The sequence below is a fragment of the Halichoerus grypus genome, chromosome 1, assembly GCF_964656455.1.
Source record: "Halichoerus grypus chromosome 1, mHalGry1.hap1.1, whole genome shotgun sequence".
NCBI classification, from domain to species: Eukaryota; Metazoa; Chordata; class Mammalia; order Carnivora; family Phocidae; genus Halichoerus; species Halichoerus grypus.
In genome coordinates, this window is record NC_135712.1 from 15,227,141 (window position 1) to 15,239,264 (window position 12,124).

The 12,124-nt window shown below is 36.3% G+C and overlaps 1 long non-coding RNA gene across 1 annotated transcript in view; it reads right to left on the reverse strand.

The window, feature by feature from the left end:
- Positions 1–368: 368 nt before the first annotated feature.
- Positions 369–12,124, reverse strand: part of LOC144378965 (uncharacterized) — a 258,807-nt gene continuing 247,051 nt past the window's right edge. The window contains exons 2-3 of the long non-coding RNA XR_013440923.1: positions 747–828; positions 369–500 (exon numbers count right to left, since the gene is read on the reverse strand). This is a non-coding gene — a long non-coding RNA (uncharacterized LOC144378965). The remainder of the gene's footprint in view (positions 501–746; positions 829–12,124) is intronic.

The following is a 12,124-nucleotide window of genomic DNA, read 5'->3' on the forward strand; positions in this document are numbered from 1 at the left end:
TTTCTCTTGGATTTGTAAGAGGAACCAGAGGGTCAAAGCATCCAGGGTAAAAGCATAGACTTCCTTGGTCAGGTTCGGAAAATGTCTTATGTTGGGGCTCCTGGGTGGCTCAGTCATTCAGCTTCTGCCTTCGGCTCAGGTCATGGTTCCAGGGTCCTGGGATCGAGCCCCACATTGGGCTACCTTCCAGGCGGGAAGCCTGCTTCTGTTCTGTCTCTCGCTATGTCTCTCTCTGTCAAATAAATAAAAAAAAGAAAAGAAAATGTCTATGTTAAGATAATATAATTCTTATACTACCATGGAAGGCTTTAAAAAATAATGACTCTGAAAGCATACAATCAGGAAATCTGATTCCTTTCGTAACCTACTTGATAGTGAGCATGAGGTAGTTAATCAGGAGGTTGACCTGAGGGTCTTCAGTGAAGCTACAGTCCTCGTGGGTATTTCTCTCTGCGTTGTCCCAACCAAGACTACTCTTCTTCACTAGAATGTACAGCATGCTTTCCAATCAGTGCAAAGAAGAGAGAGAAACAAGAGTGTGAGACACATAGCTGGATTCTCAGATTTGTTAATACACAACTGGAGCTCTCCCAAGTGAGGAATGAAAGCAGGAAGCTATCATTTTGTCAAAGCTACTGGAGAAAACAAGCCTTAACAATAATATAAAAGTCTTGGTGATAAAGGGACATGTGAACAATGGCATAAATACAGTCTGAGAACACATAGCAAATATTATTTAGTGAGACCTTGCACAAAAATCTAACATCCCAGCATAGAGCAGCCTCCAGAAAGAGCAGGGTGGGACACTTCAAAGAACATCTCTGTGACCTGGAAAAAGGGAAAATGAGATGTAAAGTTGTCTACCGATTTAATAAGGAGAAGAAATGGCACTTAATATCTGAACCTGTCCTCTTATCCTTACTTCATATTCTTTATTTTTTGTGGTATAAAAATGTATCTTTACATATGTTGTAGAAGAATACAGTAACTGAAGATTTATCTCCTTGCAGCACCAGCCCCAAGGTCCAGAGAGAGACTTCAGAGACCCCAGGAATTTAAAGGGGGCTCGGAATGAATAGATATATGGCTCTTTTATTATTTCAGGAGGTGCCAAGGTGGAAAAGAAAAAAAAATAATGGGTCTCGCTGCCTTCTTTTGTTATTTAGGCTTTTGATTGTACTGGTTTCCATAAAATTAATTTTAGCTGTTAAAAATGTGTGTGTGTGTGCGCACGCACGTGCATGCCTGTCTGTTTGTTTTAATAGTTTCACTGACTGGAGGAAAACTGGCTCTCCTCTCTTCCCACTTTCCGCTCTAATGCTTTATTAGACTTGCACCATAAACTAAAATTTACTGTCACCACCATGCCTGAAGCCCATGGGAACAGTACAAACTCTACACTTCCAACTTTAATGCAGATGGGAGGGGGTGGAGTCTTGGGCAAATCTCTCAAATTCAGAGGCCTATAGGGACCAGGTAACTAAACAAGTAAAGCAACTACTGGATCTACAGGACCCGGTTCCTCCTCAACTCTAGTGGATTATTGTAAGAGACTCTGGATTTACTAGGAGAATCAAAAATTTGGATTTTTATTTAAATTCTTTTTATTGTGAAATATTGGCTTCTTCTTTTTAAAAAAATGGTGTCAGCCAAATGATATATTCAAAATACAAATTCCAGGGCCAGTAGTTTTGATGTCTCACTTGTCTGAGCCAAAAGCTACTTCCTGATGGAAAACAATTTGGAAAGAAAGGTGCTGAGGATTGACAGAGGCAGTCTTGAAATGAAGGACATTTTGGTGAGAAAACTTTTCACCAGGAGAACAGGGGAAGCTAGATCTAATGCTAGTATGTTTATTGTGGGGTGGAAGACAACTAGAGGACATTCTTGTCCTTAAAAACACTTTAGCTTTCATCTTTATAGACTCTGTTGTTAATTAGTAGGTAAATAAAGAAACAAGCATATATCTGCACGATCTGGTACAAAGGGAAGATGAAGAGTATAACTCCAGTCCACGTTCTTACTGGCTTCTTTTGAGGCTACACATTATTCTACGGAACAAGGTTTGAATCAACTGGAATAACCAATAAGCAGCAGTAAGCTGCATCCCAGAGGTACAGAAAGAATGACCCAAGCTGAGAGGTATTGCTGAAGAGAGGACAATTCAATAGGTTAGGTGAAAACGAAATTGTTCTTAAGCCATAGAAGATGCTATATTTAAAGGGGGTAAACGAATAAACATCCAGATCGCATATGTAATTCCTCAGAATATAGTTTCTGGATTTGAAACAGGGCTTGTTGGAATCAAGTTCTCAAAGAGTCCTTTCAAAAACTGTTATGGATATATATAGATAGATGATAGGTAGATAGATGATAGATAGATAGATAGATAGATAGATAGACAGACAGACAGACAGACATCTCCACATAGATACAGACACAGATAGGACATGACCTGGTCAATCTCAGCATCCATTATTTCCAAGAGAAAACAAATGATTCCCTTTTTACAGAATGTTGTGGTATATTCTGTACTATGTGCCACACATTATTTTTTCATAAGAAGCATGCATGAAACTGGCAGCCATCATTCTCCAGGGATATGAAGATATATAAATTAAAATGTCTGTATCTGTGTGTGTATGTGCAATTTATCATGCAATGGGAAGGTAACGAGGAGGTACCTAAGTTGGGAGGTAGCATCTGGTAAGTGTGGGAATTTCTGACTTATAGGTATTTCCTGGAGCTTAGTATAGGGTTTAAACTCCAGCAAACCTTTGTTGATTTGATTTATGCTGTCCCCGGAACTGCCGACTCTCAAAAGATGAATCACTTGGTCAAGACCTAACATGCAACAGGGTGATTTATAGACATTTCTGATGCTTAGTAAAACCACAACTAAAAATTTAGTGAAAACTGTTTTAAGAACATTGTTAATACATTATATTTTTCAAATAATATTATAAAATTGTTTTATTGGGTTTTCATTACCAAAGACATAAATGTTCATTATGACCACTTTCAAAACATAGAAAAGGCTTAAAAAGAAAAAAAAATCCAGTAATAACAACAATCTCTGCACTGATTGTTTGATTGTCTCACTCTTCATTTTTTCATCTTTGAATAATCGTTTTTAAAAATCTGCAATAAATATATTTATCTAAAACTTCCCATCCTTGATCATGTTGCAGGATAAATCTAGTCTCCTGATACATTTTGCTAAATTTCTCTCCAAAAGTTTGTGCCAATTTTACTCCTACCAAAATTAAAGAGGTCACTTATTCAAGACTTTTCATTTCAAATCTTAGAGACCTAATATCAACCTAATATCAACGTAGTAAGATATTAGGTAATTTGGTAAAGTAATTTGAAAAGCAGAAGAAATTAGCGTAATTTCGTAATGGAAATGTTTTCATTGGTAAAGTTTATTTATCCTATCTTGCAAGATTTTATTTTGATGACACATGGGTAAGCACAGATATATTTCGAAGAATAAAAATATGCAGCATTGACTTCAATTTGTCTCATGTGATTTACGTAGAACATTTTTAGGTTAAAGCCAAATCCAGTATTTTGAAGGCAATGAACTTACATGAACTAACAAGAGCTCAAGAAAATTCAAATAAATACTTGTTTTCAAAGCCATTGCCACGTTACTCTTACCAAAGCTACTCTGCCCACACGAGGCTCACTCACTGACAAAAGATGTCAGGGCTCTCTGACTTAATCAGCGAAAAGAAAATGATTATTATTGTTATGCCAGACACTTGATTAAGATTTTTTAAAGCCACATTTGCTTTCACTCGAATTGAAAACCAGACTTGAACACTGATTAGTTTATTTTAAATTGTGTACTCTCGTTAAGTCCAAAGAAAGTAGGAACGCTCGATTCTTTGAAATATTAAAGTAAATATTATCTAGTCAGAGGACAAAATATTCCTAGGTGTTTCTTTTTTCTTCAGTATGTTAAGTTAGATCAAAAGCTAAGGTTAGAATTCAATGGCAAAATAGCAAGAATTGGATTTTTCATCAAAACCAGTCTCTGGCACAAATACTGTGCTGGCCTCAATTCCTTCCCATGCAGCAAGTATTTATGATGTGCTTACTCCGTGTCAAGTAATTCTTACGCTCTGAGAATGCAAGAATTCCTACAAGGAGACCCCTGCCCTCAAGTTCCGTGTTTCTAATGAGCGAGCTTGCCCTTAGACACCAGCTGGCCAAGCAATGCCACATGGACAAAGCTGATTTAGTGGCCTGAACAGATAGGAGGCGCTCAGACTGAGAGATTGGAGCATGCTTCTTACAAAGTACCACACCTTTGCCATGGTTTGAAGGATCTCATCCCAGTAAAGGAAACCTGAATGCGGCTGGAGAAAGAAAATCAGACAGATACCTATGACCCAGGTCTCAAGGAGGAATTCAGCCCTGGGAATTGAATGGTTCCCAGTCCCAGCCGTCAGGGAGCAAGGTTGCTAAGCTAGGAGGGCTAGAGGACAAGAAGGGAACAACATGAATGACTCAAGGCTGAATCCTAGACTATTGATGTGTTGACTGTTGTTTTCTTTCTATTCCACCTCTCTCTTTTTCATTTCATTTTTTTTATTTTAAAAGATTTTATTTATTTTTGCGAAAGAGACAGAGAGAGAAAGTGAGGGGAGGGGCAAAAGGAGAAGCAGACTCCCTGCTGAGCAGGGAGCCCTATGGGGGACTGCACCCCAGGACCCTGGGATCATGACCTGAGCAGAGGGCAGATGTTTAACCAACTGAGCCACCCAGGCGCCCTTTTTTCATTTTACTGAGGAATAATTGACAAATTTGTATCCATTTAAAGTGTACAATATGATGATTTGATACACATATACATTGTGGAAAAATCACCACAAAAAAGTTAATTAACACATCCATTCTTTTCTTTTCTTTTTTTTTCTTTTTTCTTTTCTTTTCTTTCCTTTCCTTTCCTTTCCTTTCCTTTTCTCTTTCTTTCTTTCTTTCTTTCTTTCTTTCTTTCTTTCTTTCTTTCTTTCTTTCTTTCTTTCTTTCTTTCTACACTTAACGTAAGAACTACTCTCAGCAAATTTCAAGTACACAATGCCATATTATTAACTATAGTCATTAAGGTATACACTAAATCCTCAGAACTTATTTATCTTACAATTGAAGTTTGTACCCTTTAATCTAAATCTCTCCATTTCCCACCCCCTCACCTCCTGGCAGCCACCTTTCCACTCTCTGTTCCTATTAAATCAGCTTTTTTTTTTTTTTTGGTAGATTCCATTATGTAAGTGATACCATACAGTACTTGTCTTTTCTGTCTGGCTTATTTCATTTACCATAATAACCTATAGGTTCATTCATGTTTTTGCAAATAGCAGGATTTCCTTCTTTATTGTGGCTGGATGATATTCTATTATATATTTGTATCACATTATCTTTACCCATTCATCCATTGATGGACACTTAGGTTGTTTCCATGTCTTGACTATTGTGAATAATGTTGTAATGAACATGGGAGTGCAGGTATCTCTTCAAGATACTGATTTCATTTCCTTTGGACATATGCCCAGAAATGGGTTACTAGATCATATGGTAGTTCTATTTTTAATTTTTGAGAACTATCCATACTGTTTGCCATAATGGCTATACCAATTTATATTCTCACCAACAGTGCAGAAGGGTACTCTTTCTTCACATTTTGGCCAACAGTTAGTATCTCTTGTCTTTTTTTATAAAAAAGTGATGCCTCACTGTGGTTTTGATTTACATTTCCTTGATAATTAACTATGTTGAGGACCTTTTTGTGTACCTATTAGCCAATTGTATGTCTTCTTTGGAAAAGTGTCTATTCAAACATTTTGCCTATTTTTAAATTTTATTAGTTCTTTGCTATTGAGTTGTATGAGTTTTTAAATATATTTTGGATATTAACCTTTATCAGATGTGTGGTTTGCAAATTATTCTCCCATTCCACAGGTTGACTGTTCATTTTATTGATTGTTTCCTTTGCTATGCAGAAGCTTTTTAGCTTGATGTAGTCCCACTTGTTTATTTTGGCATTTGTTGCCTGTGCTTTTTTGATGTCATATCCAATAAAATCCCTGCCAAGACCAATGTCAAGGAGCTGTTCCCCTATGTTTTCTTTTAGAAGATTTATGGTTTCAGGTCTCACATTTAAGCCTTTAATCCATTTCAAGTTAATTTCTGTGAGTGGTGTAAGATCAGGGTCCAGTTTCATTATTTTACATGTGTATATCCACTTTTTCCAGTACCATTTATTGATGATATTATTCTTTCCCCATTGTGCATTGATTGTTTTTAAAGTTACTTCCAGATTGTGTTCTAGAGACAAGAAGAGGAAAGTATCTGAATTTGGAGATTAAATGATGTCAGCTATGGGGAAAGGAGAACTATTTACAAATAGTTCTCAAACTTTAGTGAACATAAAACTCACCTGAGGTTTTGTGTTTTGTTTTTTTTTTTTAATGTAGAAAATAAGACCCAGATAATTCATTATGTTCTGAGTAGAGTTCAGGAATCTGGTCTCTAACAAATCAACAGAGGGTGATTCTGCGGTCCAGTATACTACTTGAACTTTCAGTCAGAATCTCACAGATCTTGGACCCCAGAGGTAATGAGAACAGAAATATTTAGAAACAGAAAAATTTCCTCCAGAATCTCAAAAGTCAACATGTCAATATTTCAAAAATTCCCAGCACCTGCCATATGCATTTAGAGATTATGGTCATCAATTTCAAACAGGATAGCTTATTAATGTTCGGGTAAGGAAGCAAAAGTAGTCGATTCATAACATATATCTTTCTGTTTCAATACTTCTATCTTATCATTTGTTTGAACAAAGGGAGTACTTATTTAATTATGATCTTTAGTAAATCAAAATATATGTGCATTTCCCAGGAATATTTACATTTCAGATTAGACTCACCATCTTTGTCTTCAAATACTACTACTAAATGTATTAAAAATTAAAATTTTAGACCTTAAAACATAAGCCTATGACACTAAAGCAGATCCGCTTTTTGCAAGTAAATTTTTATGCAAGTAAATTAAATAATATATAATCATAAAAATGGGTCTGGGGAAAGGTACCAGTGTCAACCTACCAAAAATAGGGAAGATGGTTCCTTAGAGAATTATTGAAATGAATGAATCAGGAAAAATCAAAGACAGTAAAATCCAGAAGTGGCATTTACAATACGGGATTCATGAAGAGCTATTGTGCTCAGATGGGAAATGTCAATGCATATGTCTTATTTTTCCAGCAGAGACAGAAATTTTTAGAAATGCCATCACCACCGACCGCAAATGCCACTACTGCAAAAGCTCCTGCGGGAACTAGAACAGGCTTTGTGCAAAGTGACTGCAGAGAAAGGGAGGTCATTGAGATCAGAAAGCTGTTACAAAAAACAAACTGTACAAAATAGAAGAAAATGAAACTTTCTAGTCAGTTAAGAAAGTAAGAAATAATTTGAAAATTCTTATTAATTTATGTTTCCTGATTTTGATCATAAAGTAGGCAACTAGTCCAAATTTTCTTGCTCCTCTCCTCTCCTGGGCTTCTGCTCCATTGATGTCAGTCATATGAGTTGGCACATGGCCAGCTGCAGGATTCTAATCCAATGAACCAGCTACAAAGTCCTGAAGAAGAAAGTATTTCACAATGTCAGTTATTTCTCTTAGTGGGATTCATTGTAAGAGTAGTCATTTGATATATAGTTCCTTGTATTTACTAGCCTGTTAGTGCAGAAAAGTTTATATAGCATAGTACTAAAGAGAGCCTGCAGAGCTGGGACGAATGACGACTGGAGTGGTATTAGCTCTCCCACATTGTGTATAGTCTGGGCAAGGTCTCTAAATCTCGAGGTCCTGTCTGTACAAAGTTTAAGCTATTCCTTCTGCCAAGGGCTTCCCTGTTGTACCCCAGTGTGGCCAAGGAATGTGCATGTGACCTGAGCATAGTCAGATGGTCTCTCCTTAGACTCTGGATATAGAGAGGAGTACCACACAAACTGGAAACTCATTTGATCAAGTTTACTTCTACAAGAGGCAGGGCTCTAATGAGATGAGGTATCTCTAATGCTCTGGTTCTCGGTCTGTTTCTCCACCTCTTCTGGAGACCTCGCTTCCCATTCGTTCTGTGAACTCCCTGATGGTAGTTAAAATCAAGATTCACTTTTATTAACAGAGCATGTGGTCAAGAGAGTCATTCAAATTTCACCTGTAATTGAAATAGGAGGTAATGAGTGAAAAAAAAAAAGGGATAAAAGTTGTTTAAAAAACAAAAACAGAGATAAATCTGAGATGCCCAGTTTGGCTATAGAGAAAAATGAAGCAGTAGGAAGGAATATTCAAAATATATTAAATCAATGGTTGAACCAAAAAGAAATAAAAATGATTTACTCTTTCTAGAAAAGGATATGCTTTAAAATTGATAAACAAGAATGGAAAAAAAAAGGTTGAAATATGTAAAATGAGAGTGGAGAAAGAGAATGAAGAGGACATTACATTCAATATGAGAAAATATGTAAAAGTAGATTTAAGCCCTTGAACTTAAGGGAAGCCATCTGAAATATTGCTCCCAGAGGAAACTGGTGTAAAGGTTAGGTTAATTTTTTCCTTGTGGTATCATCAAATGACAGAACAGAAGATGGAAAACAGAGGGAAGTTTTGCATCTGAATTAACTGATGTACCTTGGGAAGGTCTTTGAATGTATCCACATTTTAATGCTAATGTATGCCCCTGCTTGTTTATTAAAAACAACTATAATTTTATACCATGTTTAAGTAAATAAATCCTGGCAACAAGTTATTTCCCTAATAACAAGAATAACTGATTGGCAGATAAAAGACAGACCCTAAAGTCATTCTACCTCTTGCGTTTGCTCTCTCCTCTATCTTAGAATCTCACATGTTTTTCTGCAGAGAAAAGAGAAACCTTCAGGGCCAAGAAGGTTCAAGGGCAGTCATCACTGTCTTACAATTAAGTATGCTGCTTTGCTGGTCCATGGGTCCAAAGGGAAAAATATTTCATTTTAACAGGATAGCATGTCGGGGAGAGAGGAAGAAGGCCCTTTACAGAATGCCAAAGAGAAATGTCTTTTCCCTAAAATTTGCTTTCAGTAGTTAAGCTGTGACTGTTCATTTATGCTCAAGTATATGACATCTCCTTAAGTACTACATGCTGAACACCTAGAAATTTTTAATTCCGTTTAACTCACACACATTCAATATGCAACTTACTATGTGCCAGATGCTCTACCAGGTCCATGAGGCACAAAAATGATGTAGAAGACATTAATCTCTGCTCTCGAGCACTTTATGAAACAGTAGGAGAGATAAAATATGCATGTGGATAATTATCCATTGGAAGGTACTATGATCATCACTATAAAAGACATCCACCCTGTGAAAGTTTGCCATGTGTGTGTTATTGAGAAAACCAGTGCTGAATTTGTTGGGAAATAGAAGTAGGTAAGATATGTTGATAAGTTGCAGGATTTGGTTTCCTTATGTTATGAGAACCAATGAAACCAACACTCAGTAATATACAAACACACACTGGAACTGAGATAGACATTAGAAAGTCAGAGTGTCAGATAATTTATAGGAAACAGTGAAACAGTCTCCATCATCTGTTTAGCCACAATCTATCTTGATAAATAGGTTAGGAAGCAAGTCAAATAAAAGTCAAACTAAAAGTCTGTTTTTTTAATATAATAAAAGGAAAAGAAATTAGATACATCAACCAAAGATCCTCAACTAAAATATGAAAACGTTGAAGAGCTACAGAGTAAGGAAGGAAAAACTTGACAATGGCAATACTCAAAAGTGCATAAATTAAGATTTCTTCTGCCCTGAACAAGGGTAAATGCCCCCTTACTAAGTTCAATATTTCTGTCCTTATTTCAAAGTAACTATGTGAATGAGAATCCTTTGTTCATCTTTTTTCTTTAGATATGTTAATATTATTGAATAGACTTAACATGCCAATAAATATTTTAATTTTTGTACATCCTACTTGGTATGAAAGGAACTAATAGTTTGTCACTGATTTAAGCTATTGAATTAAAACAGTAGCATAAATGAATGCATATTTCCTATAATCATTTTATTGTTAATCCCTAATCTGGAAAGATACATTCATTCTTCCATTCTTTGCTCTATGGCTAGGTCTTTTTTTTTTTTTTTTTTTTTAATATGGTGTGATGATTGGAGCTCCTTTCCTTTTTCTCGCATAAACCATATTAATAACATGTTACCTATATTTTCCAGTAATGGCTCCTTTATTTGCGTGGTGGTTGGAAGTCTCAGTAACTTGATACATGGGCTTCTCTGTAAACTGCCTGTCATCACCACATGGTACCTTGCTTACCCCAGAGGAAGCAGAGAGAGAGAGAGAGAGAGAGAAACAACAGAGACTGAGAGAGACAGAGAGTGAGAGAGCTACCAAGAGCTATCACCCAAAAGGGAAACAATAATCTTTTAAAGTCTAATCTGATAGATGACATACCATCATTTTTGCTATATACTACTGATCACACAGAGCAAACCCAAGTCAGTGTAAGAAAACCCTACACAAGGGTCTGACTCCCGGAAGAAGGGGATAATTGGAGGCCATCTTGAGGGCCGTGTACCACAGAATGTTATCATGAAAACAATGCCTTTCCTAACCCTTTTTTTAAACTTTTTAATTGTTTATGTGTGCATGCAGGATAGATTTGGAGTGGCAAGTGCAGAATTCAGAAGACAAGGTAGGAACTTGTAGAAATAAGAAGCTGTAAACAGAGATTAAAGAGCAATTCTAAGATGGAGTCCATTAATTAGAGTCTAGTGCAAGAATCGGTAAATCCTATTTTTAACTTGAAAGCTCACAAATTCTGGAAAGAGATCACACATGTCTTCTTTTAGTCTTTTACCTCATCAGGACCATCAACAGTATCTCTACGCTTAAGCTAAATGAACAGATAGTCTTCCTTATTTTGGCTACATTTTCCACAAGCTTTTGTTTCAAAAACTTTATTTTAGTCTCCCAGAGCAGTCTTTGAAAAGTCTGCATTGCCTTTTATTTACTTTCTTGAGCCTGGGAGCATTTTGAATACTCCTCAGAACTTTGAAAGCAACTGGTTTTTCTCCCCGGAGGAAATTTGAACAGTTCAAAACAGCTGGTAAAATAGCTCAATTCTTCTTTCTTTCAGAAGATGAAACCAAAGATGAAAGGGTGTGATTCTTCCAATCACTGTTTCAGTGAGGACTCCCCCCCACCTAAAAGATCAATCACATGAGAAACAGAAAGTTTTTCATCCTAAAGATGACTTTTCAATAAAGAATGAAAAAATATGAGGTGATAGACACACATCCACAGTGGGATAATTCAAGTCTCAAGAAAACAAATTAAGTATCTGGCCATTCATTCAATCTTAATAAAATGTAAAAAAAATGGATGGACACAGAGTTGTTGGTTTAGCCTTAAAAACTTCCCTAGGTGTGATGGATATTGTTTAAGAATAGAAATCCTGATGTCTTCTAATTTCCAGTGATATTTGACAAGCAAATCTGAACTAAACTAATTACTCTAGCAGATTTCCAAACTGGAGTATGATTATGGAGTTAAGCAGACATTAGCAGTGAAAATTTAATTTATGTGTCAATTTGTTACACAACTACAGATTAGTTTAGGTGCAATCGTAGCGATATTTTTGTCTCTCTGGTGTATTGGGAGCTATATTCACAAGATCTACTTTCATGAATAAAACATCACTGAATCCATTCCAATGTCAGTTGGGGTAACTAAAGCAAAAATTGCCTCTGGGACAAAAGAAGGCATTAAAATGAAGACAACCTCACCTTGGGCCATGACATCACACACAGCTACAAGGCCCCTGGAAAAGAAAAAGTCTTCATTATGGTCATTTTTCACACATCACCCTAGCTGCTCATAAACCTAGAAACGGGGATCGATTCAACAATACATTCTTTATATATCTGCAGGTCATCTTTAACATAAATGCAACTAATAGCCATACACACACTCACACGCACACTCTTTTCAAAGAGCACATTAAAAAAGATAGGATAGTCACCAGAACTGAAAATTTAGATTCAGAATATG